Below are 18227 nucleotides of genomic sequence, written 5' to 3'. Positions count from 1 at the left end.
GGGGAGGGGATGGCCTGTGCTTGGAAGTGACAAACAGTCTGGTGGAATCATGAGTGTTTTTTCAAGTTCTGATTCATATTCGCTGTAGAATAAAATATGCTTTCAGCCCCCATGAGCTTTGTCACTAGGAGAGCAGTGTAGGAACTTTTGCTGTATAGCTGTGGGTTCCCTGGTGGTCTAGTGGTTAGGATTCGGCGCTCTCACCGCCGCGGCCCGGGTTCGATTCCCGGTCAGGGAACAGTCCTTCTTCTGCCCTTGAATGCTTTTCCTTCCCGCAGGTCAGGGCTTCTCAAAATGAATTTGCTTTTCTGACAAACAGTTTGCCTAGCATCCCGCAATCTGGCTCCTAATTTGATTTTCGCAAGGTTCCCTTTGAGTTGCTTTCCTCGGCGGGAGGAAAATCTCTTGTGCAAGGCTCTTGAGGAAGTGAGATTCTGTATTCCGAGGTGCGCTTCTTTTCGTAGGCTTCTGACCACATGGTGTGCGGCAGGAAGTCATCTTTGACAGGGCCGCAGGCTTTGTCTCCAAATGGCATCCCGGACCCACTGCAACCCACCTTTTTGCTGAAACGGAAGTCTGGTTCAGGGTAAGAAAAAGCTGAGCTGCACGTACCGAAAGCAGCAGAGCCCAGCGGCGGAGAGGGTGTGGCCAGGGCTGTCTGATTTGCATAGTGACCAGTGGCATCTTGGGAATGTACAGGCTTTGGAGCCTAACGGGTGCTGCAGGGGTCTGCCTGGCCGGAGAAATGCCTGTCTGGCGCTCCCCTCAGGACACACGTGTCTTCCGTTCGAGCATGGAGGGTGAGGGACATGGGTCACCCTCATATACAGGGGTGTGGGCATGGGCAGGGTGGGGCGTGGGGTACCCGTCAGGGCATTGCCCGTTTGGAAGCCCGTTCGGAAGGCAAGAGGAGGCGGGAATCTCTGCTCAATTTTTTCCCGAGGCCTGGGGACAAGCCTTTGCACATTTGATCCAGCCGGGCCTGCATCAGCAGATCCTGCTCCGATGGCAAGGGAGAGCCTGCAGGTGTAAATCAAAGAAAGGGGAGAAATCCGCAAGAGGCGGGTTAACAAATTCCAGTGGCAGGCCCATGTTCCCCAGGAAGCAAGTACTTCCTCCTGCTCCCTTCAGTGGGAAAAGACATAGGAGGTGTATTTCTCTAAGCAGGGGCTCTGCGTAGGTGGCACTGCATTGCTTTGGGAAGCATCCATGCTAAGTGCAGAGTAGCAGCAGACCCCACAGCTGAGACGTGAATTGGGACTGTTAAGGAAGGGCACTGGGAGGGTGAGGAGGGCAGAGGAAAATGCTTTAAAAAAGCATCTGCAAGTTCCTACACACCCGCTGAAAACCCATACCAGGGATGGGGCTCGAACCCATGCGGACAACTGTCCATTGGATCTTAAGTCCAACGCCTTAACCACTCGGCCACCCTGGTGAGACCCTAGGCCCTGCCTTACTCAGCTCCCTTTTCATGCTGGCTGCTCCAGCGCAGGCTGTCCAGCAAGAGGTGATTGCAGAGTAAAAAGGCTTTTGCAGGAGGATAAAGGTAATTGCTTATGACAAACACACTGTGTGACACCTAACTTTTCCCCACTCGTACTTTATGGGCAATCTATACAGTGGAGTTAGCTTAGTCACAATAAGGAAGTGAGCAAGGCAGGCTCACAAGAGCATCTCCTCCCTGGTGGTCTAGTGGCTAGGATTCGGCGCTTTCACCGCCGCGGCCCGGGTTCGATTCCCGGTCAGGGAAGATCCCTCTAAGACGTAGACGTGCGTAATTTGTCCACGCAGCTCAGCTTTTTTTAATCGAAGGTCCTTAAAAAGGCACCCCGACCTATAGACGAAAGCAGAGGAAAGGGGCTGGGTCCCCTGTGTCCCAGGTTGCTTTGCTCCCATTGCCCTCAGCCACCTTCATGCACACGCAGTCCCCCACCCAGTCAGGTGCTCTATGTGGGCGTAAAGTGCAGTACCAGCTCATCAGAAAGGTAAATTGCTGGAAAACCCGGCTGCGATGTATACATCTACTTTGGAGCACTCTTCTCCCTTGCACTCTTGAATCGGTCATTCGCAATGTATTCTTCCAGCAAGCTGAATAACGAGGTAGGTGTGAGAAGGTGTACCAGCTGTCTTTGAGCTATCAGCGGCCACTAGGTGTCCCTCTTGTGATTTCCCGGGGATCCCGATTGTACAGGAATTCGTCGGTTCAGTGGCACGGGGGAGGGGATGGCCTGTGCTTGGAAGTGACAAACAGTCTGGTGGAATCATGAGTGTTTTTTCAAGTTCTGATTCATATTCGCTGTAGAATAAAATATGCTTTCAGCCCCCATGAGCTTTGTCACTAGGAGAGCAGTGTAGGAACTTTTGCTGTATGGCTGTGGGTTCCCTGGTGGTCTAGTGGTTAGGATTCGGCGCTCTCACCGCCGCGGCCCGGGTTCGATTCCCGGTCAGGAAACAGTCCTTCTTCTGCCCTTGAATGCTTTTCCTTCCCGCAGGTCAGGGCTTCTCAAAATGAATTTGCTTTTCTGACAAACAGTTTGCCTAGCATCCCGCAATCTGGCTCCTAATTTGATTTTCGCAAGGTTCCCTTTGAGTTGCTTTCCTCGGCGGGAGGAAAATCTCTTGTGCAAGGCTCTTGAGGAAGTGAGATTCTGTATTCCGAGGTGCGCTTCTTTTCGTAGGCTTCTGACCACATGGTGTGCGGCAGGAAGTCATCTTTGACAGGGCCGCAGGCTTTGTCTCCAAATGGCATCCCGGACCCACTGCAACCCACCTTTTTGCTGAAACGGAAGTCTGGTTCAGGGTAAGAAAAAGCTGAGCTGCACGTACCGAAAGCAGCAGAGCCCAGCGGCGGAGAGGGTGTGGCCAGGGCTGTCTGATTTGCATAGTGACCAGTGGCATCTTGGGAATGTACAGGCTTTGGAGCCTAACGGGTGCTGCAGGGGTCTGCCTGGCCGGAGAAATGTCTGTCTGGCGCTCCCCTCAGGACACACGTGTCTTCCGTTCGAGCATGGAGGGTGAGGGACATGGGTCACCCTCATATACAGGGGTGTGGGCATGGGCAGGATGGGGCGTGGGGGACCCGTCAGGGCATTGCCCGTTTGGAAGCCCGTTCGGAAGGCAAGAGGAGGCGGAGGCGGAGGCGGAGGCGGGAATCTCTGCTCAATTTTTTCCCGAGGCCTGGGGACAAGCCTTTGCACATTTGATCCTGCCGGGCCTGCATCAGCAGATCCTGCTCCGATGGCAAGGGAGAGCCTGCAGGTGTAAATCAAAGAAAGGGGAGAAATCCGCAAGAGGCGGGTTAACAAATTCCAGTGGCAGGCCCATGTTCCCCAGGAAGCAAGTACTTCCTCCTGCTCCCTTCAGTGGGAAAAGACATAGGAGGTGTATTTCTCTAAGCAGGGGCTCTGCGTAGGTGGCACTGCATTGCTTTGGGAAGCATCCATGCTAAGTGCAGAGTAGCAGCAGACCCCACAGCTGAGACGTGAATTGGGACTGTTAAGGAAGGGCACTGGGAGGGTGAGGAGGGCAGAGGAAAATGCTTTAAAAAAGCATCTGCAAGTTCCTACACACCCGCTGAAAACCCATACCAGGGATGGGGCTCGAACCCATGCGGACAACTGTCCATTGGATCTTAAGTCCAACGCCTTAACCACTCGGCCACCCTGGTGAGACCCTAGGCCCTGCCTTACTCAGCTCCCTTTTCATGCTGGCTGCTCCAGCGCAGGCTGTCCAGCAAGAGGTGATTGCAGAGTAAAAAGGCTTTTGCAGGAGGATAAAGGTAATTGCTTATGACAAACACACTGTGTGACACCTAACTTTTCCCCACTCGTACTTTATGGGCAATCTATACAGTGGAGTTAGCTTAGTCACAATAAGGAAGTGAGCAAGGCAGGCTCACAAGAGCATCTCCTCCCTGGTGGTCTAGTGGCTAGGATTCGGCGCTTTCACTGCCGCGGCCCGGGTTCGATTCCCGGTCAGGGAAGATCCCTCTAAGACGTAGACGTGTGTAATTTGTCCACGCAGCTCAGCTTTTTTTAATCGAAGGTCCTTAAAAAGGCACCCCGACCTATAGACGAAAGCAGAGGAAAGGGGCTGGGTCCCCTGTGTCCCAGGTTGCTTTGCTCCCATTGCCCTCAGCCACCTTCATGCGCACGCAGTCCCCCACCCAGTCAGGTGCTCTATGTGGGCGTAAAGTGCAGTACCAGCTCATCAGAAAGGTAAATTGCTGGAAAACCCGGCTGCGATGTATACATCTACTTTGGAGCACTCTTCTCCCTTGCACTCTTGAATCGGTCATTCGCAATGTATTCTTCCAGCAAGCTGAATAACGAGGTAGGTGTGAGAAGGTGTACCAGCTGTCTTTGAGCTATCAGCGGCCACTAGGTGTCCCTCTTGTGATTTCCCGGGGATCCCGATTGTACAGGAATTCGTCGGTTCAGTAGCACGGGGGAGGGGATGGCCTGTGCTTGGAAGTGACAAACAGTCTGGTGGAATCATGAGTGTTTTTTCAAGTTCTGATTCATATTCGCTGTAGAATAAAATATGCTTTCAGCCCCCATGAGCTTTGTCACTAGGAGAGCAGTGTAGGAACTTTTGCTGTATGGCTGTGGGTTCCCTGGTGGTCTAGTGGTTAGGATTCGGCGCTCTCACCGCCACGGCCCGGGTTCGATTCCCGGTCAGGGAACAGTCCTTCTTCTGCCCTTGAATGCTTTTCCTTCCCGCAGGTCAGGGCTTCTCAAAATGAATTTGCTTTTCTGACAAACAGTTTGCCTAGCATCCCGCAATCTGGCTCCTAATTTGATTTTCGCAAGGTTCCCTTTGAGTTGCTTTCCTCGGCGGGAGGAAAATCTCTTGTGCAAGGCTCTTGAGGAAGTGAGATTCTGTATTCCGAGGTGCGCTTCTTTTCGTAGGCTTCTGACCACATGGTGTGCGGCAGGAAGTCATCTTTGACAGGGCCGCAGGCTTTGTCTCCAAATGGCATCCCGGACCCACTGCAACCCACCTTTTTGCTGAAACGGAAGTCTGGTTCAGGGTAAGAAAAAGCTGAGCTGCACGTACCGAAAGCAGCAGAGCCCAGCGGCGGAGAGGGTGTGGCCAGGGCTGTCTGATTTGCATAGTGACCAGTGGCATCTTGGGAATGTACAGGCTTTGGAGCCTAACGGGTGCTGCAGGGGTCTGCCTGGCCGGAGAAATGCCTGTCTGGCGCTCCCCTCAGGACACACGTGTCTTCCGTTCGAGCATGGAGGGTGAGGGACATGGGTCACCCTCATATACAGGGGTGTGGGCATGGGCAGGATGGGGCGTGGGGGACCCGTCAGGGCATTGCCCGTTTGGAAGCCCGTTCGGAAGGCAAGAGGAGGCGGAGGCGGAGGCGGAGGCGGGAATCTCTGCTCAATTTTTTCCCGAGGCCTGGGGACAAGCCTTTGCACATTTGATCCTGCCGGGCCTGCATCAGCAGATCCTGCTCCGATGGCAAGGGAGAGCCTGCAGGTGTAAATCAAAGAAAGGGGAGAAATCCGCAAGAGGCGGGTTAACAAATTCCAGTGGCAGGCCCATGTTCCCCAGGAAGCAAGTACTTCCTCCTGCTCCCTTCAGTGGGAAAAGACATAGGAGGTGTATTTCTCTAAGCAGGGGCTCTGCGTAGGTGGCACTGCATTGCTTTGGGAAGCATCCATGCTAAGTGCAGAGTAGCAGCAGACCCCACAGCTGAGACGTGAATTGGGACTGTTAAGGAAGGGCACTGGGAGGGTGAGGAGGGCAGAGGAAAATGCTTTAAAAAAGCATCTGCAAGTTCCTACACACCCGCTGAAAACCCATACCAGGGATGGGGCTCGAACCCATGCGGACAACTGTCCATTGGATCTTAAGTCCAACGCCTTAACCACTCGGCCACCCTGGTGAGACCCTAGGCCCTGCCTTACTCAGCTCCCTTTTCATGCTGGCTGCTCCAGCGCAGGCTGTCCAGCAAGAGGTGATTGCAGAGTAAAAAGGCTTTTGCAGGAGGATAAAGGTAATTGCTTATGACAAACACACTGTGTGACACCTAACTTTTCCCCACTCGTACTTTATGGGCAATCTATACAGTGGAGTTAGCTTAGTCACAATAAGGAAGTGAGCAAGGCAGGCTCACAAGAGCATCTCCTCCCTGGTGGTCTAGTGGCTAGGATTCGGCGCTTTCACCGCCGCGGCCCGGGTTCGATTCCCGGTCAGGGAAGATCCCTCTAAGACGTAGACGTGCGTAATTTGTCCACGCAGCTCAGCTTTTTTTAATCGAAGGTCCTTAAAAAGGCACCCCGACCTATAGACGAAAGCAGAGGAAAGGGGCTGGGTCCCCTGTGTCCCAGGTTGCTTTGCTCCCATTGCCCTCAGCCACCTTCATGCGCACGCAGTCCCCCACCCAGTCAGGTGCTCTATGTGGGCGTAAAGTGCAGTACCAGCTCATCAGAAAGGTAAATTGCTGGAAAACCCGGCTGCGATGTATACATCTACTTTGGAGCACTCTTCTCCCTTGCACTCTTGAATCGGTCATTCGCAATGTATTCTTCCAGCAAGCTGAATAACGAGGTAGGTGTGAGAAGGTGTACCAGCTGTCTTTGAGCTATCAGCGGCCACTAGGTGTCCCTCTTGTGATTTCCCGGGGATCCCGATTATACAGGAATTCGTCGGTTCAGTAGCACGGGGGAGGGGATGGCCTGTGCTTGGAAGTGACAAACAGTCTGGTGGAATCATGAGTGTTTTTTCAAGTTCTGATTCATATTCGCTGTAGAATAAAATATGCTTTCAGCCCCCATGAGCTTTGTCACTAGGAGAGCAGTGTAGGAACTTTTGCTGTATAGCTGTGGGTTCCCTGGTGGTCTAGTGGTTAGGATTCGGCGCTCTCACCGCCGCGGCCCGGGTTCGATTCCCGGTCAGGGAACAGTCCTTCTTCTGCCCTTGAATGCTTTTCCTTCCCGCAGGTCAGGGCTTCTCAAAATGAATTTGCTTTTCTGACAAACAGTTTGCCTAGCATCCCGCAATCTGGCTCCTAATTTGATTTTCGCAAGGTTCCCTTTGAGTTGCTTTCCTCGGCGGGAGGAAAATCTCTTGTGCAAGGCTCTTGAGGAAGTGAGATTCTGTATTCCGAGGTGCGCTTCTTTTCGTAGGCTTCTGACCACATGGTGTGCGGCAGGAAGTCATCTTTGACAGGGCCGCAGGCTTTGTCTCCAAATGGCATCCCGGACCCACTGCAACCCACCTTTTTGCTGAAACGGAAGTCTGGTTCAGGGTAAGAAAAAGCTGAGCTGCACGTACCGAAAGCAGCAGAGCCCAGCGGCGGAGAGGGTGTGGCCAGGGCTGTCTGATTTGCATAGTGACCAGTGGCATCTTGGGAATGTACAGGCTTTGGAGCCTAACGGGTGCTGCAGGGGTCTGCCTGGCCGGAGAAATGCCTGTCTGGCGCTCCCCTCAGGACACACGTGTCTTCCGTTCGAGCATGGAGGGTGAGGGACATGGGTCACCCTCATATACAGGGGTGTGGGCATGGGCAGGGTGGGGCGTGGGGTACCCGTCAGGGCATTGCCCGTTTGGAAGCCCGTTCGGAAGGCAAGAGGAGGCGGAGGCGGAGGCGGGAATCTCTGCTCAATTTTTTCCCGAGGCCTGGGGACAAGCCTTTGCACATTTGATCCAGCCGGGCCTGCATCAGCAGATCCTGCTCCGATGGCAAGGGAGAGCCTGCAGGTGTAAATCAAAGAAAGGGGAGAAATCCGCAAGAGGCGGGTTAACAAATTCCAGTGGCAGGCCCATGTTCCCCAGGAAGCAAGTACTTCCTCCTGCTCCCTTCAGTGGGAAAAGACATAGGAGGTGTATTTCTCTAAGCAGGGGCTCTGCGTAGGTGGCACTGCATTGCTTTGGGAAGCATCCATGCTAAGTGCAGAGTAGCAGCAGACCCCACAGCTGAGACGTGAATTGGGACTGTTAAGGAAGGGCACTGGGAGGGTGAGGAGGGCAGAGGAAAATGCTTTAAAAAAGCATCTGCAAGTTCCTACACACCCGCTGAAAACCCATACCAGGGATGGGGCTCGAACCCATGCGGACAACTGTCCATTGGATCTTAAGTCCAACGCCTTAACCACTCGGCCACCCTGGTGAGACCCTAGGCCCTGCCTTACTCAGCTCCCTTTTCATGCTGGCTGCTCCAGCGCAGGCTGTCCAGCAAGAGGTGATTGCAGAGTAAAAAGGCTTTTGCAGGAGGATAAAGGTAATTGCTTATGACAAACACACTGTGTGACACCTAACTTTTCCCCACTCGTACTTTATGGGCAATCTATACAGTGGAGTTAGCTTAGTCACAATAAGGAAGTGAGCAAGGCAGGCTCACAAGAGCATCTCCTCCCTGGTGGTCTAGTGGCTAGGATTCGGCGCTTTCACCGCCGCGGCCCGGGTTCGATTCCCGGTCAGGGAAGATCCCTCTAAGACGTAGACGTGCGTAATTTGTCCACGCAGCTCAGCTTTTTTTAATCGAAGGTCCTTAAAAAGGCACCCCGACCTATAGACGAAAGCAGAGGAAAGGGGCTGGGTCCCCTGTGTCCCAGGTTGCTTTGCTCCCATTGCCCTCAGCCACCTTCATGCACACGCAGTCCCCCACCCAGTCAGGTGCTCTATGTGGGCGTAAAGTGCAGTACCAGCTCATCAGAAAGGTAAATTGCTGGAAAACCCGGCTGCGATGTATACATCTACTTTGGAGCACTCTTCTCCCTTGCACTCTTGAATCGGTCATTCGCAATGTATTCTTCCAGCAAGCTGAATAACGAGGTAGGTGTGAGAAGGTGTACCAGCTGTCTTTGAGCTATCAGCGGCCACTAGGTGTCCCTCTTGTGATTTCCCGGGGATCCCGATTGTACAGGAATTCGTCGGTTCAGTGGCACGGGGGAGGGGATGGCCTGTGCTTGGAAGTGACAAACAGTCTGGTGGAATCATGAGTGTTTTTTCAAGTTCTGATTCATATTCGCTGTAGAATAAAATATGCTTTCAGCCCCCATGAGCTTTGTCACTAGGAGAGCAGTGTAGGAACTTTTGCTGTATGGCTGTGGGTTCCCTGGTGGTCTAGTGGTTAGGATTCGGCGCTCTCACCGCCGCGGCCCGGGTTCGATTCCCGGTCAGGAAACAGTCCTTCTTCTGCCCTTGAATGCTTTTCCTTCCCGCAGGTCAGGGCTTCTCAAAATGAATTTGCTTTTCTGACAAACAGTTTGCCTAGCATCCCGCAATCTGGCTCCTAATTTGATTTTCGCAAGGTTCCCTTTGAGTTGCTTTCCTCGGCGGGAGGAAAATCTCTTGTGCAAGGCTCTTGAGGAAGTGAGATTCTGTATTCCGAGGTGCGCTTCTTTTCGTAGGCTTCTGACCACATGGTGTGCGGCAGGAAGTCATCTTTGACAGGGCCGCAGGCTTTGTCTCCAAATGGCATCCCGGACCCACTGCAACCCACCTTTTTGCTGAAACGGAAGTCTGGTTCAGGGTAAGAAAAAGCTGAGCTGCACGTACCGAAAGCAGCAGAGCCCAGCGGCGGAGAGGGTGTGGCCAGGGCTGTCTGATTTGCATAGTGACCAGTGGCATCTTGGGAATGTACAGGCTTTGGAGCCTAACGGGTGCTGCAGGGGTCTGCCTGGCCGGAGAAATGCCTGTCTGGCGCTCCCCTCAGGACACACGTGTCTTCCGTTCGAGCATGGAGGGTGAGGGACATGGGTCACCCTCATATACAGGGGTGTGGGCATGGGCAGGGTGGGGCGTGGGGTACCCGTCAGGGCATTGCCCGTTTGGAAGCCCGTTCGGAAGGCAAGAGGAGGCGGAGGCGGAGGCGGGAATCTCTGCTCAATTTTTTCCCGAGGCCTGGGGACAAGCCTTTGCACATTTGATCCAGCCGGGCCTGCATCAGCAGATCCTGCTCCGATGGCAATGGAGAGCCTGCAGGTGTAAATCAAAGAAAGGGGAGAAATCCGCAAGAGGCGGGTTAACAAATTCCAGTGGCAGGCCCATGTTCCCCAGGAAGCAAGTACTTCCTCCTGCTCCCTTCAGTGGGAAAAGACATAGGAGGTGTATTTCTCTAAGCAGGGGCTCTGCGTAGGTGGCACTGCATTGCTTTGGGAAGCATCCATGCTAAGTGCAGAGTAGCAGCAGACCCCACAGCTGAGACGTGAATTGGGACTGTTAAGGAAGGGCACTGGGAGGGTGAGGAGGGCAGAGGAAAATGCTTTAAAAAAGCATCTGCAAGTTCCTACACACCCGCTGAAAACCCATACCAGGGATGGGGCTCGAACCCATGCGGACAACTGTCCATTGGATCTTAAGTCCAACGCCTTAACCACTCGGCCACCCTGGTGAGACCCTAGGCCCTGCCTTACTCAGCTCCCTTTTCATGCTGGCTGCTCCAGCGCAGGCTGTCCAGCAAGAGGTGATTGCAGAGTAAAAAGGCTTTTGCAGGAGGATAAAGGTAATTGCTTATGACAAACACACTGTGTGACACCTAACTTTTCCCCACTCGTACTTTATGGGCAATCTATACAGTGGAGTTAGCTTAGTCACAATAAGGAAGTGAGCAAGGCAGGCTCACAAAAGCATCTCCTCCCTGGTGGTCTAGTGGCTAGGATTCGGCGCTTTCACTGCCGCGGCCCGGGTTCGATTCCCGGTCAGGGAAGATCCCTCTAAGACGTAGACGTGTGTAATTTGTCCACGCAGCTCAGCTTTTTTTAATCGAAGGTCCTTAAAAAGGCACCCCGACCTATAGACGAAAGCAGAGGAAAGGGGCTGGGTCCCCTGTGTCCCAGGTTGCTTTGCTCCCATTGCCCTCAGCCACCTTCATGCGCACGCAGTCCCCCACCCAGTCAGGTGCTCTATGTGGGCGTAAAGTGCAGTACCAGCTCATCAGAAAGGTAAATTGCTGGAAAACCCGGCTGCGATGTATACATCTACTTTGGAGCACTCTTCTCCCTTGCACTCTTGAATCGGTCATTCGCAATGTATTCTTCCAGCAAGCTGAATAACGAGGTAGGTGTGAGAAGGTGTACCAGCTGTCTTTGAGCTATCAGCGGCCACTAGGTGTCCCTCTTGTGATTTCCCGGGGATCCCGATTGTACAGGAATTCGTCGGTTCAGTAGCACGGGGGAGGGGATGGCCTGTGCTTGGAAGTGACAAACAGTCTGGTGGAATCATGAGTGTTTTTTCAAGTTCTGATTCATATTCGCTGTAGAATAAAATATGCTTTCAGCCCCCATGAGCTTTGTCACTAGGAGAGCAGTGTAGGAACTTTTGCTGTATGGCTGTGGGTTCCCTGGTGGTCTAGTGGTTAGGATTCGGCGCTCTCACCGCCACGGCCCGGGTTCGATTCCCGGTCAGGGAACAGTCCTTCTTCTGCCCTTGAATGCTTTTCCTTCCCGCAGGTCAGGGCTTCTCAAAATGAATTTGCTTTTCTGACAAACAGTTTGCCTAGCATCCCGCAATCTGGCTCCTAATTTGATTTTCGCAAGGTTCCCTTTGAGTTGCTTTCCTCGGCGGGAGGAAAATCTCTTGTGCAAGGCTCTTGAGGAAGTGAGATTCTGTATTCCGAGGTGCGCTTCTTTTCGTAGGCTTCTGACCACATGGTGTGCGGCAGGAAGTCATCTTTGACAGGGCCGCAGGCTTTGTCTCCAAATGGCATCCCGGACCCACTGCAACCCACCTTTTTGCTGAAACGGAAGTCTGGTTCAGGGTAAGAAAAAGCTGAGCTGCACGTACCGAAAGCAGCAGAGCCCAGCGGCGGAGAGGGTGTGGCCAGGGCTGTCTGATTTGCATAGTGACCAGTGGCATCTTGGGAATGTACAGGCTTTGGAGCCTAACGGGTGCTGCAGGGGTCTGCCTGGCCGGAGAAATGCCTGTCTGGCGCTCCCCTCAGGACACACGTGTCTTCCGTTCGAGCATGGAGGGTGAGGGACATGGGTCACCCTCATATACAGGGGTGTGGGCATGGGCAGGATGGGGCGTGGGGGACCCGTCAGGGCATTGCCCGTTTGGAAGCCCGTTCGGAAGGCAAGAGGAGGCGGAGGCGGAGGCGGGAATCTCTGCTCAATTTTTTCCCGAGGCCTGGGGACAAGCCTTTGCACATTTGATCCTGCCGGGCCTGCATCAGCAGATCCTGCTCCGATGGCAAGGGAGAGCCTGCAGGTGTAAATCAAAGAAAGGGGAGAAATCCGCAAGAGGCGGGTTAACAAATTCCAGTGGCAGGCCCATGTTCCCCAGGAAGCAAGTACTTCCTCCTGCTCCCTTCAGTGGGAAAAGACATAGGAGGTGTATTTCTCTAAGCAGGGGCTCTGCGTAGGTGGCACTGCATTGCTTTGGGAAGCATCCATGCTAAGTGCAGAGTAGCAGCAGACCCCACAGCTGAGACGTGAATTGGGACTGTTAAGGAAGGGCACTGGGAGGGTGAGGAGGGCAGAGGAAAATGCTTTAAAAAAGCATCTGCAAGTTCCTACACACCCGCTGAAAACCCATACCAGGGATGGGGCTCGAACCCATGCGGACAACTGTCCATTGGATCTTAAGTCCAACGCCTTAACCACTCGGCCACCCTGGTGAGACCCTAGGCCCTGCCTTACTCAGCTCCCTTTTCATGCTGGCTGCTCCAGCGCAGGCTGTCCAGCAAGAGGTGATTGCAGAGTAAAAAGGCTTTTGCAGGAGGATAAAGGTAATTGCTTATGACAAACACACTGTGTGACACCTAACTTTTCCCCACTCGTACTTTATGGGCAATCTATACAGTGGAGTTAGCTTAGTCACAATAAGGAAGTGAGCAAGGCAGGCTCACAAGAGCATCTCCTCCCTGGTGGTCTAGTGGCTAGGATTCGGCGCTTTCACCGCCGCGGCCCGGGTTCGATTCCCGGTCAGGGAAGATCCCTCTAAGACGTAGACGTGCGTAATTTGTCCACGCAGCTCAGCTTTTTTTAATCGAAGGTCCTTAAAAAGGCACCCCGACCTATAGACGAAAGCAGAGGAAAGGGGCTGGGTCCCCTGTGTCCCAGGTTGCTTTGCTCCCATTGCCCTCAGCCACCTTCATGCGCACGCAGTCCCCCACCCAGTCAGGTGCTCTATGTGGGCGTAAAGTGCAGTACCAGCTCATCAGAAAGGTAAATTGCTGGAAAACCCGGCTGCGATGTATACATCTACTTTGGAGCACTCTTCTCCCTTGCACTCTTGAATCGGTCATTCGCAATGTATTCTTCCAGCAAGCTGAATAACGAGGTAGGTGTGAGAAGGTGTACCAGCTGTCTTTGAGCTATCAGCGGCCACTAGGTGTCCCTCTTGTGATTTCCCGGGGATCCCGATTATACAGGAATTCGTCGGTTCAGTAGCACGGGGGAGGGGATGGCCTGTGCTTGGAAGTGACAAACAGTCTGGTGGAATCATGAGTGTTTTTTCAAGTTCTGATTCATATTCGCTGTAGAATAAAATATGCTTTCAGCCCCCATGAGCTTTGTCACTAGGAGAGCAGTGTAGGAACTTTTGCTGTATAGCTGTGGGTTCCCTGGTGGTCTAGTGGTTAGGATTCGGCGCTCTCACCGCCGCGGCCCGGGTTCGATTCCCGGTCAGGGAACAGTCCTTCTTCTGCCCTTGAATGCTTTTCCTTCCCGCAGGTCAGGGCTTCTCAAAATGAATTTGCTTTTCTGACAAACAGTTTGCCTAGCATCCCGCAATCTGGCTCCTAATTTGATTTTCGCAAGGTTCCCTTTGAGTTGCTTTCCTCGGCGGGAGGAAAATCTCTTGTGCAAGGCTCTTGAGGAAGTGAGATTCTGTATTCCGAGGTGCGCTTCTTTTCGTAGGCTTCTGACCACATGGTGTGCGGCAGGAAGTCATCTTTGACAGGGCCGCAGGCTTTGTCTCCAAATGGCATCCCGGACCCACTGCAACCCACCTTTTTGCTGAAACGGAAGTCTGGTTCAGGGTAAGAAAAAGCTGAGCTGCACGTACCGAAAGCAGCAGAGCCCAGCGGCGGAGAGGGTGTGGCCAGGGCTGTCTGATTTGCATAGTGACCAGTGGCATCTTGGGAATGTACAGGCTTTGGAGCCTAACGGGTGCTGCAGGGGTCTGCCTGGCCGGAGAAATGCCTGTCTGGCGCTCCCCTCAGGACACACGTGTCTTCCGTTCGAGCATGGAGGGTGAGGGACATGGGTCACCCTCATATACAGGGGTGTGGGCATGGGCAGGGTGGGGCGTGGGGTACCCGTCAGGGCATTGCCCGTTTGGAAGCCCGTTCGGAAGGCAAGAGGAGGCGGAGGCGGAGGCGGGAATCTCTGCTCAATTTTTTCCCGAGGCCTGGGGACAAGCCTTTGCACATTTGATCCAGCCGGGCCTGCATCAGCAGATCCTGCTCCGATGGCAAGGGAGAGCCTGCAGGTGTAAATCAAAGAAAGGGGAGAAATCCGCAAGAGGCGGGTTAACAAATTCCAGTGGCAGGCCCATGTTCCCCAGGAAGCAAGTACTTCCTCCTGCTCCCTTCAGTGGGAAAAGACATAGGAGGTGTATTTCTCTAAGCAGGGGCTCTGCGTAGGTGGCACTGCATTGCTTTGGGAAGCATCCATGCTAAGTGCAGAGTAGCAGCAGACCCCACAGCTGAGACGTGAATTGGGACTGTTAAGGAAGGGCACTGGGAGGGTGAGGAGGGCAGAGGAAAATGCTTTAAAAAAGCATCTGCAAGTTCCTACACACCCGCTGAAAACCCATACCAGGGATGGGGCTCGAACCCATGCGGACAACTGTCCATTGGATCTTAAGTCCAACGCCTTAACCACTCGGCCACCCTGGGCCCTGCCTTACTCAGCTCCCTTTTCATGCTGGCTGCTCCAGCGCAGGCTGTCCAGCAAGAGGTGATTGCAGAGTAAAAAGGCTTTTGCAGGAGGATAAAGGTAATTGCTTATGACAAACACACTGTGTGACACCTAACTTTTCCCCACTCGTACTTTATGGGCAATCTATACAGTGGAGTTAGCTTAGTCACAATAAGGAAGTGAGCAAGGCAGGCTCACAAGAGCATCTCCTCCCTGGTGGTCTAGTGGCTAGGATTCGGCGCTTTCACCGCCGCGGCCCGGGTTCGATTCCCGGTCAGGGAAGATCCCTCTAAGACGTAGACGTGCGTAATTTGTCCACGCAGCTCAGCTTTTTTTAATCGAAGGTCCTTAAAAAGGCACCCCGACCTATAGACGAAAGCAGAGGAAAGGGGCTGGGTCCCCTGTGTCCCAGGTTGCTTTGCTCCCATTGCCCTCAGCCACCTTCATGCACACGCAGTCCCCCACCCAGTCAGGTGCTCTATGTGGGCGTAAAGTGCAGTACCAGCTCATCAGAAAGGTAAATTGCTGGAAAACCCGGCTGCGATGTATACATCTACTTTGGAGCACTCTTCTCCCTTGCACTCTTGAATCGGTCATTCGCAATGTATTCTTCCAGCAAGCTGAATAACGAGGTAGGTGTGAGAAGGTGTACCAGCTGTCTTTGAGCTATCAGCGGCCACTAGGTGTCCCTCTTGTGATTTCCCGGGGATCCCGATTGTACAGGAATTCGTCGGTTCAGTGGCACGGGGGAGGGGATGGCCTGTGCTTGGAAGTGACAAACAGTCTGGTGGAATCATGAGTGTTTTTTCAAGTTCTGATTCATATTCGCTGTAGAATAAAATATGCTTTCAGCCCCCATGAGCTTTGTCACTAGGAGAGCAGTGTAGGAACTTTTGCTGTATGGCTGTGGGTTCCCTGGTGGTCTAGTGGTTAGGATTCGGCGCTCTCACCGCCGCGGCCCGGGTTCGATTCCCGGTCAGGAAACAGTCCTTCTTCTGCCCTTGAATGCTTTTCCTTCCCGCAGGTCAGGGCTTCTCAAAATGAATTTGCTTTTCTGACAAACAGTTTGCCTAGCATCCCGCAATCTGGCTCCTAATTTGATTTTCGCAAGGTTCCCTTTGAGTTGCTTTCCTCGGCGGGAGGAAAATCTCTTGTGCAAGGCTCTTGAGGAAGTGAGATTCTGTATTCCGAGGTGCGCTTCTTTTCGTAGGCTTCTGACCACATGGTGTGCGGCAGGAAGTCATCTTTGACAGGGCCGCAGGCTTTGTCTCCAAATGGCATCCCGGACCCACTGCAACCCACCTTTTTGCTGAAACGGAAGTCTGGTTCAGGGTAAGAAAAAGCTGAGCTGCACGTACCGAAAGCAGCAGAGCCCAGCGGCGGAGAGGGTGTGGCCAGGGCTGTCTGATTTGCATAGTGACCAGTGGCATCTTGGGAATGTACAGGCTTTGGAGCCTAACGGGTGCTGCAGGGGTCTGCCTGGCCGGAGAAATGTCTGTCTGGCGCTCCCCTCAGGACACACGTGTCTTCCGTTCGAGCATGGAGGGTGAGGGACATGGGTCACCCTCATATACAGGGGTGTGGGCATGGGCAGGATGGGGCGTGGGGGACCCGTCAGGGCATTGCCCGTTTGGAAGCCCGTTCGGAAGGCAAGAGGAGGCGGAGGCGGAGGCGGAGGCGGGAATCTCTGCTCAATTTTTTCCCGAGGCCTGGGGACAAGCCTTTGCACATTTGATCCTGCCGGGCCTGCATCAGCAGATCCTGCTCCGATGGCAAGGGAGAGCCTGCAGGTGTAAATCAAAGAAAGGGGAGAAATCCGCAAGAGGCGGGTTAACAAATTCCAGTGGCAGGCCCATGTTCCCCAGGAAGCAAGTACTTCCTCCTGCTCCCTTCAGTGGGAAAAGACATAGGAGGTGTATTTCTCTAAGCAGGGGCTCTGCGTAGGTGGCACTGCATTGCTTTGGGAAGCATCCATGCTAAGTGCAGAGTAGCAGCAGACCCCACAGCTGAGACGTGAATTGGGACTGTTAAGGAAGGGCACTGGGAGGGTGAGGAGGGCAGAGGAAAATGCTTTAAAAAAGCATCTGCAAGTTCCTACACACCCGCTGAAAACCCATACCAGGGATGGGGCTCGAACCCATGCGGACAACTGTCCATTGGATCTTAAGTCCAACGCCTTAACCACTCGGCCACCCTGGTGAGACCCTAGGCCCTGCCTTACTCAGCTCCCTTTTCATGCTGGCTGCTCCAGCGCAGGCTGTCCAGCAAGAGGTGATTGCAGAGTAAAAAGGCTTTTGCAGGAGGATAAAGGTAATTGCTTATGACAAACACACTGTGTGACACCTAACTTTTCCCCACTCGTACTTTATGGGCAATCTATACAGTGGAGTTAGCTTAGTCACAATAAGGAAGTGAGCAAGGCAGGCTCACAAGAGCATCTCCTCCCTGGTGGTCTAGTGGCTAGGATTCGGCGCTTTCACCGCCGCGGCCCGGGTTCGATTCCCGGTCAGGGAAGATCCCTCTAAGACGTAGACGTGCGTAATTTGTCCACGCAGCTCAGCTTTTTTTAATCGAAGGTCCTTAAAAAGGCACCCCGACCTATAGACGAAAGCAGAGGAAAGGGGCTGGGTCCCCTGTGTCCCAGGTTGCTTTGCTCCCATTGCCCTCAGCCACCTTCATGCGCACGCAGTCCCCCACCCAGTCAGGTGCTCTATGTGGGCGTAAAGTGCAGTACCAGCTCATCAGAAAGGTAAATTGCTGGAAAACCCGGCTGCGATGTATACATCTACTTTGGAGCACTCTTCTCCCTTGCACTCTTGAATCGGTCATTCGCAATGTATTCTTCCAGCAAGCTGAATAACGAGGTAGGTGTGAGAAGGTGTACCAGCTGTCTTTGAGCTATCAGCGGCCACTAGGTGTCCCTCTTGTGATTTCCCGGGGATCCCGATTATACAGGAATTCGTCGGTTCAGTAGCACGGGGGAGGGGATGGCCTGTGCTTGGAAGTGACAAACAGTCTGGTGGAATCATGAGTGTTTTTTCAAGTTCTGATTCATATTCGCTGTAGAATAAAATATGCTTTCAGCCCCCATGAGCTTTGTCACTAGGAGAGCAGTGTAGGAACTTTTGCTGTATAGCTGTGGGTTCCCTGGTGGTCTAGTGGTTAGGATTCGGCGCTCTCACTGCCGCGGCCCGGGTTCGATTCCCGGTCAGGGAACAGTCCTTCTTCTGCCCTTGAATGCTTTTCCTTCCCGCAGGTCAGGGCTTCTCAAAATGAATTTGCTTTTCTGACAAACAGTTTGCCTAGCATCCCGCAATCTGGCTCCTAATTTGATTTTCGCAAGGTTCCCTTTGAGTTGCTTTCCTCGGCGGGAGGAAAATCTCTTGTGCAAGGCTCTTGAGG

General features: G+C 53.4%; 16 non-coding genes across 16 annotated transcripts; 9 read left to right on the top strand and 7 right to left on the bottom strand.

The window, feature by feature from the left end:
- Positions 1-166: 166 nt before the first annotated feature.
- TRNAE-CUC (transfer RNA glutamic acid (anticodon CUC)) lies at positions 167-238 on the top strand. Its single transcript has one exon. It is a non-coding gene; the product is annotated as a tRNA-Glu (tRNA).
- A 1114-nt stretch (positions 239-1352) lies between these two features.
- TRNAL-UAA (transfer RNA leucine (anticodon UAA)) lies at positions 1353-1435 on the bottom strand. The gene has a single exon. It is a non-coding gene; the product is annotated as a tRNA-Leu (tRNA).
- A 243-nt stretch (positions 1436-1678) lies between these two features.
- On the top strand, positions 1679-1750 carry TRNAE-UUC (transfer RNA glutamic acid (anticodon UUC)). Its single transcript has one exon. It is a non-coding gene; the product is annotated as a tRNA-Glu (tRNA).
- Positions 1751-3584: 1834 nt separating this feature from the next.
- TRNAL-UAA (transfer RNA leucine (anticodon UAA)) lies at positions 3585-3667 on the bottom strand. The gene has a single exon. It is a non-coding gene; the product is annotated as a tRNA-Leu (tRNA).
- Positions 3668-5816: 2149 nt separating this feature from the next.
- TRNAL-UAA (transfer RNA leucine (anticodon UAA)) lies at positions 5817-5899 on the bottom strand. Its single transcript has one exon. It is a non-coding gene; the product is annotated as a tRNA-Leu (tRNA).
- Positions 5900-6142: 243 nt separating this feature from the next.
- TRNAE-UUC (transfer RNA glutamic acid (anticodon UUC)) lies at positions 6143-6214 on the top strand. Its single transcript has one exon. It is a non-coding gene; the product is annotated as a tRNA-Glu (tRNA).
- Positions 6215-6844: 630 nt separating this feature from the next.
- Positions 6845-6916, top strand: TRNAE-CUC (transfer RNA glutamic acid (anticodon CUC)). Its single transcript has one exon. It is a non-coding gene; the product is annotated as a tRNA-Glu (tRNA).
- A 1126-nt stretch (positions 6917-8042) lies between these two features.
- TRNAL-UAA (transfer RNA leucine (anticodon UAA)) lies at positions 8043-8125 on the bottom strand. The gene has a single exon. It is a non-coding gene; the product is annotated as a tRNA-Leu (tRNA).
- A 243-nt stretch (positions 8126-8368) lies between these two features.
- TRNAE-UUC (transfer RNA glutamic acid (anticodon UUC)) lies at positions 8369-8440 on the top strand. Its single transcript has one exon. It is a non-coding gene; the product is annotated as a tRNA-Glu (tRNA).
- A 1828-nt stretch (positions 8441-10268) lies between these two features.
- Positions 10269-10351, bottom strand: TRNAL-UAA (transfer RNA leucine (anticodon UAA)). The gene has a single exon. It is a non-coding gene; the product is annotated as a tRNA-Leu (tRNA).
- Positions 10352-12494: 2143 nt separating this feature from the next.
- Positions 12495-12577, bottom strand: TRNAL-UAA (transfer RNA leucine (anticodon UAA)). The gene has a single exon. It is a non-coding gene; the product is annotated as a tRNA-Leu (tRNA).
- Positions 12578-12820: 243 nt separating this feature from the next.
- TRNAE-UUC (transfer RNA glutamic acid (anticodon UUC)) lies at positions 12821-12892 on the top strand. Its single transcript has one exon. It is a non-coding gene; the product is annotated as a tRNA-Glu (tRNA).
- Positions 12893-13522: 630 nt separating this feature from the next.
- Positions 13523-13594, top strand: TRNAE-CUC (transfer RNA glutamic acid (anticodon CUC)). The gene has a single exon. It is a non-coding gene; the product is annotated as a tRNA-Glu (tRNA).
- A 1441-nt stretch (positions 13595-15035) lies between these two features.
- On the top strand, positions 15036-15107 carry TRNAE-UUC (transfer RNA glutamic acid (anticodon UUC)). The gene has a single exon. It is a non-coding gene; the product is annotated as a tRNA-Glu (tRNA).
- A 1834-nt stretch (positions 15108-16941) lies between these two features.
- TRNAL-UAA (transfer RNA leucine (anticodon UAA)) lies at positions 16942-17024 on the bottom strand. Its single transcript has one exon. It is a non-coding gene; the product is annotated as a tRNA-Leu (tRNA).
- A 243-nt stretch (positions 17025-17267) lies between these two features.
- TRNAE-UUC (transfer RNA glutamic acid (anticodon UUC)) lies at positions 17268-17339 on the top strand. Its single transcript has one exon. It is a non-coding gene; the product is annotated as a tRNA-Glu (tRNA).
- The last annotated feature ends 888 nt before the right edge of the window (positions 17340-18227 follow it).

Source organism: Triturus cristatus, chromosome 5_2, assembly GCF_964204655.1.
Source record: "Triturus cristatus chromosome 5_2, aTriCri1.1, whole genome shotgun sequence".
In the NCBI taxonomy this organism is placed as follows: domain Eukaryota; kingdom Metazoa; phylum Chordata; class Amphibia; order Caudata; family Salamandridae; genus Triturus; species Triturus cristatus.
Note: the sequence above shows the minus strand (reverse complement) of the source record. Positions and strands in the feature narration are given on the sequence as shown.